At 37.6% G+C, this 19014-nt stretch overlaps 1 protein-coding gene across 3 annotated transcripts in view; it reads right to left on the bottom strand.

The window, feature by feature from the left end:
• Window positions 1–19014, bottom strand: part of Itprid2 (ITPR interacting domain containing 2) — an 86097-nt gene that overhangs the window by 42590 nt on the left and 24493 nt on the right. The gene's annotated exons all lie outside the window — the stretch shown is intronic.

The following is a 19014-nucleotide window of genomic DNA, read 5'->3' as shown; positions in this document are numbered from 1 at the left end:
TACATACACTATGGGGGGGTCCTAAGGTTCAAAATGTTGCCTATTCACAGAAGATCCACAGGCAAGATGTGGGAACAAGCCAAGGAACACTGATTTAATTAAGCAAGTGTTCTCTAAACTCCTGCAAATTATCAGTTTCCACAAGGCAGAGGGACAATTGTTGGTAAAGGGAATGAAACTTCTATGAAATTTAATCTGGCTATGGAAGTACTGGGGTCAAAATAAACAAACAGATATTTCCTGCTGTAGCTAAAACCAAGCAAAATACTCTTTCCCACATTTTGGGATTTTTTTCCCCTTTACTTTTATGGCTAAGTAATAATTTTTAAGTTACAAGAATTTTTACATCCTTCAAAACGTATTTCTCCTACCTAGGAATGATTTTTGTTCATTGATTTGTAATTTAAATGCAATTTACATATGATAATAATTAAGAGACTTAGTAGCTTTAATATTAAGAACTAAGAACAAAAGCAAAACCTTCCCCGTAATCTTGTGTCAAATCAAACTGAAATGTGAAGAAAATTTCCATTAATATCTTTGGGGCAGGAACATTTATTATAGCTATTAGGTAGCACAGTTAGCCTGTTAGATTAGTTCTGATCAAACAATTTAAAGCTGTTTTTATTAATAGATTGTTATTTCTTTAAAAAAAAAAAAAAGAGAGAGAGAGAGAACCACAGAGTAAAGGTTAACATGCAGATTGTTTTTCCTTGAGCTTAAAAGATCCCCTGTGTGGATAATTTCCATTTTAAAAAAAATAAGCCAAAGTTGGCACCTTACATATTTTCAATACTTTAATTACAGTAATGCTGATAATCAGCTGGGAGAACTGCTGCTACAAGCAGTTAATCTCAATGAAGCCAAGAAAATAATAATGTTAAAAATGGATGCTGTTAGTTGAGTACTTGCTTTGTGGCAGATAGCAAATTAGGGCTGGATTTATACTGTCTCATTTAATACAAAAGCTCTTTAGTGCCCGTGTTATTCTCATTTGATAGATAGAGAAACTGAGTTTCTGAGCCCTTAGTACTTGCCGTATGCCACTTACTGTAAGTGGCAGAGCCCAACCAGACTTCTCTCCTCCACAGTCCTTGCCCTAATCTACCTCGTGCAACTCTGTCACGGGACTCCAGGCCACAGAGTCATCAGCAGCCACTCATTCTTCACTTACAGCTGACAAAGGATCAGTAGCAGCCATCCTGCTGCCACCTTTTCATTTTACAGGGCAGGCAAACTCAACTCAGGAAGTTTAAGTAGCCTGGCTAAGGTCAGCAACTAGTTAGTGACAGAATTACTTGCGGACAAGAATCCGTATCACAGTTTAGTGTGCTTCCTATCTGTCACACAGTGTTTTTATCAGGAAGCTTTGTGGGGCAATTATAAATATTGTAACACTTGAACAAATTAGGTCATCATACATACTTAAAAATGAGTTTTTAGAGAAACCTGATACTGTATGAGCAAACACATTGTGGACAGAACAAATACATTTCAAGGCATTAGTCAACAAAAAACAAATGATATTATAGTCCCAAATCATTTCCTCTCAGAATATTTTCAACAATCACAAAAAGGGTATTTGTGATCCTCCAGAATATCTGCTAGTCCATGTCAGGAGAGCTCTGGTTAAATGTAGGACATGTCTCCACTTGACACATGAAATTAAGTTACAAACCTAGGACATCCATTCGTACCTGCACCCAAATCTAATTTATGAATTTGTGGAATGCCAGCATGAATTGAGTTCTGCTCACTAGGTACATGGCATTTATTTCTTCATTTTTTTTCATTCAATCATACAGTAAATGTTAAGTGCTCACACTATGGGAGATATTGTAATGGCTTAGTGTTACAGGAATGACCAAAACAGGTTTGTCTTAGGATTTTATCCTACAAGGGAAGCCTTTCTTGATGTTTTTCTCCTTCTTCTTCCTCTTTTTCATTCCTCCTTCTTATTTTCTTCTTCCTCTATGTCTTCTTTTATTTTTTCCCTTTCTATTATAATACAGATAGTCTCTTTTTGTATCACCATAAATTATGCTCCAACTTTTATTGTGTACCTCATGGAGTAGAAAGAAAAAGCTATGAGTAAAAATGGTCATTCTAGTCTTATTTAAGTATAAAAATCAAAATCATATGTAAGAAGAGAAGCTTCTCAATAAAATATTTTATAGTTATTACAGAAAAAATAAAATTTTAATGGCTGGGGAATTTTGGGGTACGTGTGTGTGTGTGTGTGTGTGTGTGTGTGTGTGTAGTATTGAGACTGAACCCAGGACATTCACACTGAGCTATAGTCCCATCTCCCCTTTAAGTTATTTTTAAATTTTGAGACAGTGTCTCACTAATTTGCTAACTTGCCCAGGCTGGGTTTGAACTTGTGATCCTCTTGCCTTAGCCTCCCAAATAAATAAAATTTTAAGAAAATCTAGGAATGTAATATGACAGGTCAAGTTTGGAATATTGTTTGAAAGCTTCAATTATATTGTATTCTTCCCAAGCCACTGACTCCAAAATTCAGTCCTATGCAGACAGACTTTGAAACAACTATGTCCAGAGTTAAAATGAGAGGAAAACATCATTTCCTGCTAGACCTTATACCATTAGAAGGTCCGTAGGGGTGAGGAACGGCAAGGTGTGGTGGTGGTTAAGAATGGAGTGTTATAGCCAGGCATGGTAGTGCACATCTGTAATCCCAATACTTGGGAGGCTGAGGCAGGAAGATTGCTGCCAGCTTGAGGCACCCAGGGCTCTGAAGTGAGTTCGAGGCCAGCCTATACTGCATAGCAAGACCCTGCCTCAAAGCATCAGCTGGAGTGTTATAACTCTGACTTACTCTTTATACTGGTGCCCATAGCAGGAATGCGGGTAAATTTTACCCCAGTTTTCCCAAACAGTACTGTACAATACCACAAACCTCTCTACATAAGCAGGTTCTTTGATAAATCTACTTCCTATTTGTAGATATAGAGAAATATCAACCCCCCATCTCCCTGTATTAGACCTGCTACTGTTTCTGCCAAATGATTAGATTGGCCTTGAGGTGTATACATCGTTGCTTACATTATCTTTAAAGTGTAACCATGTAGCTAAATAAGTTCCATGCATTTCAGCAGAGGAAATGTTTAAGTATACAATAAATCATATCTAGACTGTAGTCAGAATGTTTCTTTCCTATGAACTAGGTATCTCAGTAGCCCTACAAACATTGATAAAGTCAAAGATGGAAAAAGTGCCTTTCTTTATCTTATCAAATCTCAAACACTTTCAAAATGGAAAATGAAGATTTAGTATCTAGGTTTCTTAACAGTATATAATATTAAAATTCCTCAGTAGAATTGATACTTCAATCCAAAACTTGTAGCTCCAGGTACCAATATGGAGAAAACTCAAAATTGGGGGTAGAATCTATACAAACCCAAGTATTCAACTTGTGTTTGAGTCCTCCTAGGAAAACATATTTTCCACTAGAGACAAAAGCCCAAGATTGTAACAGCTCCTGTCCAGCCACATTCTGCTACTCAGAAGACTTGCCAAAGGGGAATAATGTTCATGATAAGAAAGTAAGGAATTTGGCTGCTTAGCTTAAAATCTGTGCTTCCAAGAAAACCAGATATAGGACCCACAGTTTTAAGATTTTTACCTAAGAACTATTTAAAACTCTGATTAAATGTTTATGAAGATGGAAACATTAACTACTCTGACTTGATGACGACACACTGTCTACATACTATACATTGAATTATCACACGGTACCCCATACATTTGTCCTATTAAAGTAATAAAAGGAAAACCCCTCACTTGAGGAGAAACAACATTCAGAAAAGTTTATCTAAAAGAGAAACAGATATTATTGTGGCTACTTGATATATATCCTTATATTTTAATATATTAGCATTGGCCATGATTTACAGTAGACAGAGAAAAGGCTGAGTGGCTTGGTGATATCTGCTGATTTCCAGAAAGGTGATTTTTATAAAATCTCTGTGACTTGTGTGAGGCACTGCCTGTACTCATACTCACTATCTCTAATAAGGACTGTCTGCAGATTACTCAGAATGTCACTCTGTGTTCTCTCTAGGATAATCTCGGGAGAAATTTCATTTAACTCTATTATCCTAAGAGCGGTTGAACTTACCAGGATACATATATGTTTAATCTCATGAGCCCTGAACCTGGATAACTGACAGTTTCTGCTCTAACATCAGCTGCCTGAGAAGTGGAGAGCCACATGCATGTCTCAGCTGTGGCAGTAAGCAGGTTGGGTGTGCCTCTTAAACCTTGCTCATAGCTCCATTTTGTTCCCACCCTTGTTTTATTCTAATTCTATTTTTTTTTAATTTTGCTTATAGTTAACATGCTGTTTTTGATAATCCTTTTCTCCAGCACATAGGGAATACATATACAAAGAAGAGCTAAGACTGAAGGGGAAATTATGCACAATTGATCATAAGTTTACTAGAAAATGTGCACATTCATAGAGATATATTAGGAGGGTCATGGACAGAGATGTTTTCTTAAAGTGGCAACACTGTGGCTGACTCATTTCCAAGCTCTTTGAAATCATAACATGGGGGTATTTCTCAGCATGTGGAGTATGTGCATGGCCCCATACTGCATTTCAGTTGAACTGTTGTCATAGAGCTTAGAATGTAGGTGACAGCCAATCTTCAGAGGTCTTGGTGCACCATTCTGAGGGACTGTATTATTGCCCGCAGGAAGTTGGAAGTGGACTTTAGTTTCTAACTAGAGCACGCTATGGAAAGATGACTAGAAGCTACATGTGGAAACAGTCGGGTCGATCTCAGGCAAACGAACCTTCAAGGAAGCTTACTGTAGAAAGAGGCAATTGATAAAGACCTGAGTTAGAGCAGTGGAGATAGAGGATAAATTCAGATTTGACAGATCTAAAGAAGATGGGAGAACAAAAATGAGTACATTATAGGACGTATTAAACATGAAGTCTTTATACTTTATATTGGGGCTACTGATGGAGATGTAGGCCCACACATTAGGAAATGTGTGTGTGTGTGTGTGTGTGTGTGTGTTTGTATTTTGAATCATTAATACCACAGAGCCTTCTTTCTATGTCATTCTGGTCAGAGCTTTTCCTATTTTCCAAGGAAACTATTACAAACCTAATGATTGGGCAGTACTCACAAATGGCCTCTAAAATGCCAAATCCAGTGGCCCTTTTCCAGTCTAGTTACCCCTATAACTTTTGTGGAGATTCACTATTCTCATCTCTCTCTTGTTCTGACATTTCTTGATTCTCCTACTTTTCATTCTCTTTCACTGTGTTTTATTCTCCTCAGAGTGTTGCTGCCAGGTTCTTGAGAGTTCCTCTCTCTTAAGTTCACACTCTTTTCTTGGGTGCAGAGAGGACAGGGAACCATATCATGTTGAGTCCTTAGGTCACTGAAGAAATGTGAACTTTAGTCTGTGAGAACAGAGGTTATTTGGGATGTTAAACAGAGCGATGCCATGATCTGACTCATGTTTTAAAAACCAACTCTGGCTATTGTGTATAAAATTGACTAATAAGGTAGCTACAGAAGGAAAGAGAAAAACCAAGAGGCTTATGGGGTAATTTAGACAAGTACTCAGAGTGGGAGCTTTGATAATGGTGACAAATGGTGGGAATTATGGATGTAGTTTGAAAAGCCAATAGAATCTGCTTATGGATTAGAAGCAATGTGTAAAAGAGAGAAAGGAATCAAGAATAATTCCATTTTTGCCCTGAGCATCTAGAAGACTCGAGTAAGAAGACTTCCAGTAGAATAGCTTTAGGGGAAACAAACATTGTTCAAATGTGTTCAATTTCAAAAGCCTCTTAGATATCCAAATGGGGATGTTTCATAGGCACTTGAATATGAGGAAAGAGTTCAGGAAAAAATTTAGACTGGAATATAATTTAAGAAGTCATAAATATATAGATGATATCTAAAGCTAAAAACCTAGATGGAGACACCAGGAGGGAATTGGTGAAGAGTAAGATGAGACGTCCATGGACAGTTTTGGGGAACTCCATATTGTAGAGGGAGATAAATAAAAAGACTTCAGTAAAAGGTCTCTGAGAAAAGTGAACCCGTGAGGCAGAGAGAAAATGAAGAGAAGATGGTGCCCAGGAGGCAACTGAAAACAAAGTCTTAAAGACAACGAAACTCCAGAAACCTGAAGTTTAAATAATTTAAAGGTCAAAATAAAAGACAGCTGGTGGGAAACAGGGAGACGGAAAATATGATGTGAAGGGAAGGGAAGGACCTGGGATGGGGAAGACTGCCGGCGGAGGGGCGGGGAGTAAAAAGGATCAAGATATAACATGCACATGTACCAATTCTCCAGATGAATATATTTATTACATATCACAAGCATACACTAATAAAAGTAAAAGGAATGATCAGTTTACAAAATTCCTGAGAAGTTGGTTAAGGTAAAGACAGAACTTGCCTCCGAATTTGACAGTGTAGATGTTATTGCAGACACTTGACAGTAATTATGACAAAGTGTTGAAGAATAGAGACTTGATCAGAGTAGGAGTCTGGGGGTTGGTTCCTTTTAGAACAGGGAAACAGGAAACAGCAGGAGTATTCAAACTAAAACAATTAATTTGCGAACAGAACAAAAGAGCAGGAAAACCATTATACAAATATATGGCCATAAAATCACATACTCTCCCTGGGGGGAAAAAGAGGAGAGGGAAACCATATCAAGTTCCTTGCCTGGCTAAAGCTGAAGAAAAAGGCATGTTTTAAAGTTTTGATCCCTAAAGTTTATTCCCAATTCATTTTGATATTACTCCTTATAATTACTATCATTTCTCAGTAATGTAGATATATAAGAGGTAGGGCTGATGCAGTATATGATGAGGGGAATGATGAAGATGAAATAATAGCTAAAAGGAAATATAGGGTTGAAGAGGATTTTGAAGGGTTTTTGCAGGTTAGGTGCATGGGAATAAAACATGCTTATTGACAGAAACAAGCAGAGATAGGTAAAATCTACACAGAAAGGTTAATTATTGAAAGGAATCTTGAGCAGAGGGGAAATTAATTTAGAAGTTCTTTTATATGGGAAGAATATTCACAGAGACCAATGTTGGAGGGATAATTTTTTAAAGATGAGTTATATTATTTTTTTATTTCTAAAATTGACAGATAAATGTATATGTATTTATGGCACACTCCATAAGGCTTCAAAATACATGCATATATTTTTCGAATGACTAAACCTGGCTAATGAATATACATACCTTACATAGTTATCATTTATGTGGCGAGAATACTTCTTATTTGAGACATGGTTTCACCATGTAGTTTAGGCTGTCCTTGAACTCACTAGGCAGCCCAGGCTGGCCACAAACTTGTGGAGACCCTCTTACCTCAGCCTCCCAAGTGCTGAGCATGCAGCACCACACCTGGCTTATGGTGAGAATACTTTACATTCTCTCTTTCAGCATTTTTCAAGAACGCAATATATTATTGACTATACAGTAGTTACTATATTGTGGCATAGATCTCTTAATTTTTTTCTCCTTTCTAAAGTTTCGACCAGTATCTTCTCCACACCCTGTCCTCAACCACTCCAGCTTCTAATAATCAATTTCTACTCTCTACTTCCTAATTTTGTTTTTAGATTCCACACATGGTAGAAGAACCATGTGGTATTTGTCTTTCTGTGCCTCACTAATTTCACTGAAAATAACATCCTCGATGTTCATCCATGTAGTCACAAATGACAGGATTGCTATCTTTTTATGGTTGAGTATTAGGCAGGGGGTTCAGTAATCTCACCCATTCATCCACTAACAGACTCTTCAGTTAATTTCTTATCTTGCTTATCATGAATAATGCTGCAGTAAGCACGGGATTGTGGATATCTCTTTAACATACTGTTACTATTTCCCTTGAGTATATATCCAGTAGTAGGATTGCTGGATCATATGCTAGTTCCATTTTTCATATTTTGAGGGACCTTCACAACATTTTCTATACCATCTGGACCAATTTACATTCCCATTAACAATGTGCAGGTATTTCTGATTCCCCACCTCCTTATCAACATTTATTATCTTTTGTCTTTTTGACTCAAGCAATTCTAATAGGTGTGAAATAATATCCCACTATGTTTTTGCTTTGCATTTCCTTGCTTGTTAATGATGCTGAGCACTTTTTTATATACCTGTTGGCCATTTGAATGTTTTCTTTTGAGAAATATCGATTCAAGTCATTTCCCATTTCAAAAATCAGACTATTTTCTTGCTATCATTTGAGTTCCTTATATATTTTGGATAATAACCCCTTATCAGATATATAATTTGCAAATATATTCTCCCATTCTGTAGGTTGTCTTTTCACTCTGTTGATTGTTTCCTTTGCTAGGCAGAACCTTTTTAGTTTGATGTAATCTCATTTGTCTAATTTTGCCTTTATTGGCTGGGCTTTGAGAGTCATATCCAAAAATATCATTGCCCAATTTAATTCCTGAAGCTTTTCAAGAGGAAATATGAAGGGAGCTCATATCTACTATCCTATACACACTCTAAGAATTAAACCAGACTATCTGCTGAAGCGACAGAGCCTGAGCTGTTTGGAGAATTACAAATAATGAAGATTTGGAATAGCTGCTATTGAAACAAAACCACAAGGGAGAAGTAAAACAGTTGTTTATTTAACAGTTATATAGTTCTCTAAGCACCTTATAAAAATGCATTCATTTATTCATAATAACATACCTGAAAGATATGCTGGACTATAATCCCCTTCTTTTTGCAGATGAACAAAGTGGGGTATAAAAATCATCATGCTACTTCTGCCAGGGCACTCCTACTAGTATGTGGGGGAGCCAAGAACGAGCTCTGTAGTCTTAACCACCTCACATGGGTGCCCCTCACTGTTGAGTGTGCTGGAGGGTCCATGTGGCAATAATAGGACTTTGTTTAGAAGGTATAGGTACACACACGTTGATTTTCAGAAAACTAACTTCTAGGCTCATTTAGGAAAGGAGTTTAGAGGTTGAGTCTGGTCACAACTGGAGAGGCAGAGGAAGTTGAAATAAACTGTTGGATGGAGGATAGGTGGAAGAGGGAGGACAGGAAGGGAGGAAGCAAATTGGTAGAGGCACTCAGAGACTTGACCTTTTGCTGTTTTCCTAAGATCTTAGATTCCTTGTGTTGCCAGTGAGCTGATCTGATAGAAGAAGACAGGAGCAGGAACTCAGATTAAAGCAGTATGACTGTGAAGTGTAATTATGGGAGATGAGTTGCTGAGGATGACTAGGTAGCACTGGGGTGTGGCACTGGCAGTGAACATGAAACCCAAAGGAAAAGGCCTGTTCAGCAGAGGAGGTCAAGAAATTATGAGTCTAGGGTATTGGGTGTGGCATCCTCTTAAATACTGAAGTCACTATGGCATGAATCACCCAGGATGAGGCAGGAAACAGGGCAGAGAGAAGGGCTGCAGAGACCAGTGGTTTGCAATGTAAGGCTATGAGGGAATGAAAGACAGAAGAAGTTGTGAGACCCAACTAACCATACAGGAAGACCAAGCTTTCTGGTAGCCACCTCTCCTCTGTGAGTGCACTGGGGAAGCCAGGAGTTCCATGTCATGAAGGTGCCTGCACTGGCAGCATTCCTGGAGAGCTTTTTAAAGGTTGAACGTGTGAAATGATGAAAGCCTTTAAGTTCCCTCCGAGGCCCAACACACTAGCAAAGTAAATATTAACCTAGATTAGTCTATCTAGCCCATTTAAAACCATTAGCCCTTAAGTACAAATAGGGCTCTGAAGATGTGGGCACATTTTGAAAGGGGGGTTAAGAGGAAGGAGGAAGGGAACACAGGAAATTGAGCTTTGGGTAATGTGAACAACTAACTGAAGGCAGGTGGAAAGAACCACCAACCATGAACACGGAAAAAGACCTATTATATTCCCTGGGAATGAGCAGAAGAGGGGAAACTGCACATGAACCATTTTCTTCTGTGCAGTTCAGAATATTTAATAAGGGCCGGGAATGTAGTTCAGTGGCGCTTCACCTGCCTGGCAAGCACAAGGTCCTGAGTTCTATCCCGGGTACCAGAAAAAAGAAATTCAATTAAAAAAGTGTCTTCATTTTTGCAGATACAATGGGATTTTTCCAGCTCTAATAAAATTTAGGATCTCAAAAACAAAATATAAATTTTATAGATAAAAAAGACAGAGGCTTCTGCGTAAACGTCAGTTGATCAACTTCCTGTCTCTGAATTATAAGGCAAAATAAGTTACATCTTATTTTACAACTAACTATCTAAAACTAGAGGAAACTAGTTTTTAGTCAACAAAACCTCAGATTTACCTCAATGATCTATATTTTTTAGCTACCTACCAAAGTATCAGTGTTCTACCTTCTTCCTTATCAAAAAAATCCTTATTAAGCCATTGGATACTGACACTAGGAGCTATAGCAGTCATCTTGCAACCATGAGAGAAGCTAGCCTAAGGAGATAAGGTACCCAGATTTCAGAAGTAGGAATGCAGGACATCTAGTTAAATTTGGGTTTCGGATAACAAATAATAATACAGGACAATTAAACATTATGCATTATCTGCAATTCAAATGTAAATGGGTATTTACACTTAATCTGGAAAGCCTGAATGTTGAAAATGATAGGACATAAATTTGCAAAGATTCTGCCTTAATGAAGAAGTAATTAAGCTGCTGAATTAGCCAACTCTGAGACCACTGCAACTGAAAACATTTCAATGTTCAGTAAATTTTCCTTACTGTTGAGTTTTTATTTCTGCGTTTTCTGTTATTCATAGGCAAATAGACCCTAATTAATATAATTTTACTATCCCTCTCATTAAGTAAGTTAACATACATTATCCCTAAGTATCAGCTTACAGATTTTAATTAGTATTTTGAAAGATCTCTGTGAGTGTTCTTCAGTATGAAATACATGTTTCAAGAATTCATAGTTTTATGTCTGTGTACACTATAGTACACTATAAGGATTATTTTTGCAAATGCATTACATAGTAATGTTTAATTGGTGCAGTTTTTCTATGTGGATGATCTCTAATACCTATTCTAGAAAATAGTGCTGCTTAGGAAATATTACTGTTATTAAGGGACAAAGGAAGATGTGACACAAAAGACAGAGATGTGGAACAGATATTGTATTTGTCAAAGGACATTAGGCTATACAGCAGTGATTATCCATAATTAATATTATATAATAAAGGGCTTCTTTAGACAATAGTCACTTGTTTAAGAATTAACACGGCTAGGGCCTGGGATTTAGCTTAGTGGTTCTGCTGCCTGCCTAACAAGCACAAGGTCCCAAGTTCGATCCCAGATACCAGAAAAAAAAAAGAATTAACAGGGCTATATTCATAATACTGCCACCATGAAAAGCAGTAATTCAATAACTCTTATATAGTGTTTTCTGAGTTATGACTCAAAATTATCCACATCAATGTAAGTGTATAGTTCTGCCTCCTAATTCCTAGTTCTGCAGAAGAACAAACTAGTCTTAGACAAAAGCAAATAAAACAAATGCTGGAATCATTTTAAATGATTACACAGTTGTGTGACCCTGGAAGCAATAAAAATTGGTACTTTCCTTCCCTTCCCAAAGTCTTAGAAGTCCAAACAAGTTTGTAGGTATTTTTAGAGTTCTTTTTCTATCACGAGCCTAGCCTCGGTGATTTAAGAACAGAGTAAGCTCTATGTGAAGTGACCTTCCATGGTCAATGGGGAAGTGGTTTTTTGCTGTGTGTAGTCGTCTGTGAGCAAGTGTATACACGTGCTCATGAGTGAAGCTTCCACTTCTCCCCAGCCATGACCAACCTAAAGGCGGACCAAGAACAGCAGACCAAGGGAGGTCAGTTTTATGAAAGGTTCCTGGAAGTGGGGAGTGGAAGGAGACACCAGACAGTTTACAGAAGACAGTGGAAGGCAGGCTCAAAACACTGAATTTAAAGTCTGCACAAGCCCAATATGGCACATCGGTATTCAGCAAAGTGCTTTAGGGCCAATAGGCTGATGGTGTGTTCTCGTTATTCAAAAAACTTTTGTTTTCCTGTCTTAAATTTCTGGTGGCAGAAAAAAATTAAAGGGTTATCAAAATATGTTGGTTTACTTTTGTAGATGTAAAGTTACATATGCAATGGTATTGTTCTTGCATTCTCAAATACATTAGAAGTTTTTCTACCAAATTTTATTCACTGTTGATCTCTATACAACTCAAATTTCTAGAACACTGAAATCAACTACCACTGTACAGGGAAAAAGAGAAAAAAGAAAAGAAGGTTTTACTTGTACAAAAACAATCCTTGCATTCCTTTATTTTGGAATACATTCCTAGGATTTTCGGATTTTCGGATTCTATCTGCCAACACTGTCATCATTTTAGATATGGATCCTTAAGACACCCTCTCTTTTCCTATGCTGCATGCCCCATGATTATTCTCTGTGGTTATACTGAAGTTTTTAAAAGAGAATTTGTTTTTTAGTGCGGGAGGGGAGAGATGAGGTGTCCCTTCTGGTCTTTCTGCTGAGCTCTCTGAGAAATCTGGTCCTCTTCTAGAACAGCAGAAACTCTGGCCTGGCCTTGACACCCTCTTTCTGTGCAGGTGGGAGAAACTCTCTTTCCTCCACCTTCAACAAACTCGATCAGCAGAAGCTACACAAACAAAAGCCTCTTAATGCAAGCAGCCCTCCAAAAAAAATGAAAATAAAATTCATACTTAAACTATTTTGATGTTCTGTTGTCCTGGGCCACTACTTTTAGATTCTTCCTTAGAAAAATTTGGTTTATAGTGTTTGGTATAAATTAGTATCTAGGATTGATTTACAACTTGAACAATTATTGTAGTTTATTTAGATTCTGGGCTGTGATTACCTTTTACCGGTAAATTTCAGTTCCCAGTAAATTTCAGGTTTGGAAATTCAGCTTTAAGGTAGCATTTCAAAAAAGTAACCCAAGTTTGTATTCAACAGTCACAATTTCTAATCTTCTGTATTATTTCAAGGAAGCAAGCAGTGTAACAGAGTGTTTCTACATAGAAACAATCTGGTATAAATATCATTCAGATATTTGCTTTGGCTAGGGTTCACTTAACAGAATGTGTGAAGAAATACACAAACCCAGCATCAGGCAAGTGCTGCTAAGAACCACTACCATTCCAGTTAATAAAATATATTGGTAAAATTAGGACATTTTTAGTTTGGCAATTTTAGTTTGCCCATTTTATAGGGCACTGGTTCATTTGTAGGTGGAGGAAAAAGGCAAAATATCAAACAGTAGATTCCACTTAACTCAAGCAACTTGTTAAATAAACTGTCTCTGCTTTTAACTGCAGAGCACTTTAACGCAATGGCCAACATGTATAAACCTTTTAGAATTTCTGGTTTTCCTTTCAGAACAACTTGACTCAACTATCAATAAAAAAGTACCTTAGCTGTCAATTCAGTTTGATGAAAAATGACTGCTGATATTGCTAATCTTTCCAGCTAAATTTCTCATTTTACAAAGTTGATTTATAATACAATATGAACATTTTGATATAAAAGTCAATTCAAGCTGAGCACATGGTGCATACCTGTAATCCCAGCAACTAGGGAGGCTGAGGCAGGAGGATTATGAATCAAAGCCAGCCTGAGCAACTTTTTGAGACCATGTCTCAAAGTAAATAAATTAAAAGGAACACACCAAAAAAGAAATTAGGAAAATAATACCATTCACAATAGCCTCAAGAAAAATTAAATACTTAGGAATCAACTTAACCAAGGAGTAAAAGACCTCTAACAACAACAACAAAAAACAAAAACCAAAACAAAACTATAGTATTCTGAAAAAGGAGATCAAGGAAGACATCAGAAAACACAAAGACATCCCCTGTTCCTGGACAGACAGAAGCAATATTATCAAAATGGCCATACTACCAAAGCCAATATGTGGATTTAATGCAATCCCAACCAAATTGCCAAAAGCATTTCTCATGGAAGTAGGAAAAAACAACACTAAAATTAACATGGAACCAGAAGAGACCTAGAATACCAAATGCCATCCTGGGCAACAAAGAACAATGCAGGAGACATCAAAATGCCAGAGTTCAAGTTATATAACAAACCACAGGGAGAAAAACAGCATGGTAGGACACAAACCAGACACATGGGTTAAAAGCACAGAATAGAGGAGGCAGAAACAAGCCCAGGCACTTTTGGTCATCTGATCTTTGACAAAAGGGCCCCAAAATGTACAGTGGAGGTGCTGGGAAAACTAGTTATACACATGTCGAAGATGGAATCTGGACCTGTATTTCTTATGGAAATAAAAGATGGATAATCAGAATCAGATCTTTTGCCAATAGGAAAAGGATTAGAAAAGAAGGAAGGAGGGAGGAAGGAAAGAGGAAGGGAAGTAAAATTAATTACAACGTGGTGTGTACAAACCAATTTCATCATGAATGTGATCACTACGTACTGCGAATCTGTACTAATAAAAATAAACAAATAAATAGAATAAAAAATCAAAAAGGCTGAGGATGCAACTGAGTGGTAGAGTACCCCTAGGTTTAATCCCTCCTTGAAAAAGAGAAAAATAAAAAGCCAATTCGTCTATGTGTATTGGATGTATGTGTGTGTGCATGTATATATATAAAGATATATATATCTATATATGTTTATTGTTGGTCATTTCTAGTGAATAAAACTTTGCAAATAAAGGTTATATATGCAACTTACTCAACTTAATGAAAACTTCTTGCCTTAGTGATCTTATTACTAAAAAGTTACAAAACTGGGTGTGGTGGTGCACATCTGTAATCCCAGCACTCAGGAGGCTGAGGTAGGAGGATTACTGAGTTCGAGGCCAGCCTGGGCTACATAGCAAGTTCAAGCTCAGCCTGAACTATATAACAAGACCCTGTCAAAAAAAGAAGCCTAAAAAGTTATATAAAATATTTTAATACACTTAAAATAAAAATATTCAGCCCATGGGCATTTTAATTTATTTAATAGTTCTACTGTGCTATTTGTGAAATATGATTTACTGGACCCAGAGAGGATTTATATAAATTTTTATATAGTTTAGCTAGTGATTGGTTTTAAAAATATTTTACCATGTATTATATAATCTAAGGAAACATTTCTAGTTAAACAGATGCATATAGCATAACTGACTGACTTTTAAAAATACTTTATAAGAGAGACCAGGATATCCAAGTATTCTGGAGGCTGAGGAAGGAAGACTTCAAATTCAAGTCTACACTGGGCTATGTAGCTCCTGGACTATATAATGAGGCCATTTTGAAAAAAGCAAACAAAAAAAAGAGAACTAACAATTCCAGTAATATTATCACTCATTTGAATTAGGATCAAACACTAGACACGTTAGTGCTAATCAGATGTTGCTCTGATCTACATAATATGATTTACCCCTCCCACATCTAGTTAATAGATAGAAAAAAAATTATACTTAATTGCTTAATTATCTTATTTTCTCCAGATTGGAGGACATTTTCTTTTGAATCTCAAGTCTGATATGAATCTGATGCATTCAGTGGGCCCTTGACTTACAAACTCAATTCGTTCTTGAGGGCTCGTTGTAACCCAAGTTGGTCAATGAAGGCTCAGGCTCCTCTCCACAGCCTTCAAAGTCTCTCTCCTGTACAGAGGCAGATCTCAGTGTCCTTAGAGAGACATTGGCCCAGGATTTCTCAGTTAACCCCACACAGGAAAGGATGTTGTCATGTTCCTTTCAGAACTCTTTAAGGGTTAAGTCTGTATCTGAGACCATCTGGAAGCACAAGCAGCTGGCATTCGGGTCGTAACCGAAGACTTTGTTCTTAAGTTAAAACTAAAATTCCAGTCATAACTCAAGTTGTTTGTATGTCAGGCTGGTTGTAACTTGAGGGTCCACTGTACTTCTATTTTTAGTATTCATCATTTTAAGTCACAGAATTTTATGTTTTTAGTCATTTAAAATGAAATTCTTGGTGGGCACTGCTGTATCTTACAGTGATATCCCTACTGCCAAACACAGTGCCTGGCACTTCGTACACACTTTATTGATGAAGCTGAGTTAAAGACTATATCACAAGGAGTTCCACTGTCTCTGATATTAATATCGATATTTAATATTGATATATGGTTACTCAACATTCTACCCTCATGCAAATAACTTTTCTTTAAACTATATAGGAATGCATTCAATGGAATATCTTTTCTGGTTCCAAAGTTGTCTTTCAGAGTTAAGAAGATACTATGCTAGCCAGGTAAGGTTGTGCTCAGCTATGGTGGTGCTCAGCCATAATCCCAGCACTCTGGAGGCTGAGGCAGGATTGTGAGTTTCAGACCAACCTGAACTACATGGTGAGTTCAAGTCCACCTTGGTCTAACATAGTGATGTCCTGTCTCAAAAAATTAAAAATAAATAAAAGAAAGAAAAGACAAAAGACATTTGCTAACATGCCCAACTACATTTATATTTTCATTACCTTTGAATAAAAGGTTTAGTAGTAAACTTGCACAATGGAAATCCACTGGTAATCTCTGTGGAGATAATGTATCATTAGGAGTAGACTTTGGAGAGATCCTTAAACCAACACTATCCTGCAGCCCATCTGAAGGGCTCTGAGGGACCTGATTTATAGCTGATCTACTGCCATGAGAAAGCTTAGAACAAAACACTCAAAATTTTTCACATAAGAAGTCAGGATGATGGTTTCCCACTGGAAACAAAGGCATCTGATCACATAATTCTAATGCAGATAAGTTTCCTTAGGAAAGAATTCCTGGAAGTGGGAATATTTCTATCAATTGTTAATGAGGTTATTTTCCCTACAAATTATACCCTACCTATAGACACGTGTCACATCCTTCCTGAAGCACACATTGTATTTAAAAGCATTTAAACCCCTGTCTCAATCAATGAGCACCAGCCTGTATGTGTAAGGGTTCTATTACTTCGTGCCAGTATATACATCATTGTGTACCTGCATTGTGCTGCTTCTTTCCTTCGTCTTGTATTTCCATGGCTGGTGGAAGAGAATAGCTTTTACTTTACACCTCTCAAATCAGGCCTCACTCCTATCCCAAACTCCATATTCCAGTGGAGCTGGTCTACTGCAATACCAGTGTCTCATACCCTCCTATGGCTTTTGTACTTTTGTATGTATAGCAGTCTCTCTGCTGATTTGCCTGCTGTTTCCTCAGCTTGGAACACTTTCTACCCCACCCAAGCCTATGACCTAATTCCTACCCACACTTGTCGACCTGGTATCGATGTAAATGCCTGTGGAAGCCAGCCCTTCAAGGGTGAGTTAATAGCTCCACTAGCAGCACACCTGCAGCACCTGTGCAGGTACAGGAATGCCTGTTCCTTTCTTTTCTCTCTAAAGCATTGTCCTCAAAAGTAAAGCCTGCGTAGTATCTATTGTCACATTTGCAGCAATATCAAACCAATGAGGTCATGTGGAGGAAGAGCAAAGATTTTTCAAGTTGCAGCAGCTAAAGTTAGCAGCTGTGTGACTGTGAGCAACTTTCAATCTCTGCAGGGCTTGGTTTCATCATCTGCAAAATAGGTACAGCACTAATTAATTTGCAGGATGGTTAATACACACACAAAATGTTCTTGGTGCCTTTCTGAGCCCCTCCCCAAACTTATCTCATTTATTGCTCAGCACAACCCTATGAGGTAGAATAGCCATGTTTTGATAGTTTAAGGAAATGGAAACACAGAAAGATGAAGTAACTTGCCCATATATGCACAGCTCATAAGGGCATAGCTAGAATTTGAGCACCAAGCAGTTAAACTTCAGATCACTCACAAGTTTTACAGAGCATCTCTCTTTGTTTCTGAATAGCTGGAGCATGGTTCAAGTAATTGAATTGAGCTGGCTGTTCTACTACATAAGGATTTTATATGTGAGGATTTTCATTTTCATGTCATCAACTTTCCAAAAATCCTATGAGACAGCACTTCTTCTTTTTTTGCTTTCCATTCAGAGTAAATTTAGAGTAAATTTATAGATTGAAAATATGTCTTTGATCCGTAAGTCTTTCTCATAGGCCTTAACATATAAACACATTCAATTCTTCCTTCACTTTTAGTTTGACCGTGATACTAAATGCTCTCCCCACCTCCCTAGGCTTCTAAACCATCCGGTGTCACTTAGGAGATGCCAATCTTGCTCAAACAAGAGCCTTAGGTATCTTGATTTATTTTCTTTATCAGTCTATTTGTCTAAAAATCCAGTTCCGCAGTTGTTGCGTTCTGGTTTCTGTTTGACTACAGAGAATGATTATCTCTCAACAAACCTGCATGCAAGAGGCTAAACAAAGAAATAAACTAAGAATCAAAAGTGCCCTAACATTAAAATTTCCAATTCTAAACAGTCTTTTGGTTTTTTTTACTAAACATTGCAGTTTACCTTCTCATGAAGAGACTAAGTCATTGACAGTGGGTCTTGAATGTGAAGCATCAGACTTCATTCTGCAATCCCCGGAGAGCTACTGATGCCAGAGAAATGTGTAAAGTGCTTTCCAAAGATTCCTCTGGCAGGGCTCAGTGGGGACTTAGGAGGAAGGTGTGGAATTGAGGCTGCAGCTAATTGCAGTATTGCAGGTGCAGGTGTGAGAACAGTGACTCTGCCTGCCGGGGGCAAAGGAATGCAGAGGGATACTTTTTAAAGATGACGTCAAGCAAGAATCCACAGAATTCACTAGCAGGGTATTAAAATACAGGGAAGAGCAGAAAGGAGGAACTGTGAGTTTCTGTGTTTTAAGGATGGATGAGCAGAGGGAAAACTGGTTTGGGCTGTAGGTATGGAAAGCAGAGTGGGGTGCTTGGGGTAGGAAAATGATGAATAATCCAACTACAGACAGTTTTCATCAAAAAGCAGTACATCTTATATTTTAAAAAGCATCTTATATTCTACATATAAAAAGTAAGATTCGCCGGGGATTTAGCTCAGTGGTTCTTCTGCCTGCTGCGCAAGCGCAAGGACCCGAGTTCAATCCCCGGGGTA

Source organism: Heterocephalus glaber, unplaced genomic scaffold (assembly GCF_053883595.1).
Source record: "Heterocephalus glaber isolate CG9 unplaced genomic scaffold, H.glaber_assembly_v1.0 deba00000347, whole genome shotgun sequence".
In the NCBI taxonomy this organism is placed as follows: Eukaryota; Metazoa; Chordata; class Mammalia; order Rodentia; family Bathyergidae; genus Heterocephalus; species Heterocephalus glaber.
This window is presented reverse-complemented; position numbering and strand designations above follow the sequence as displayed.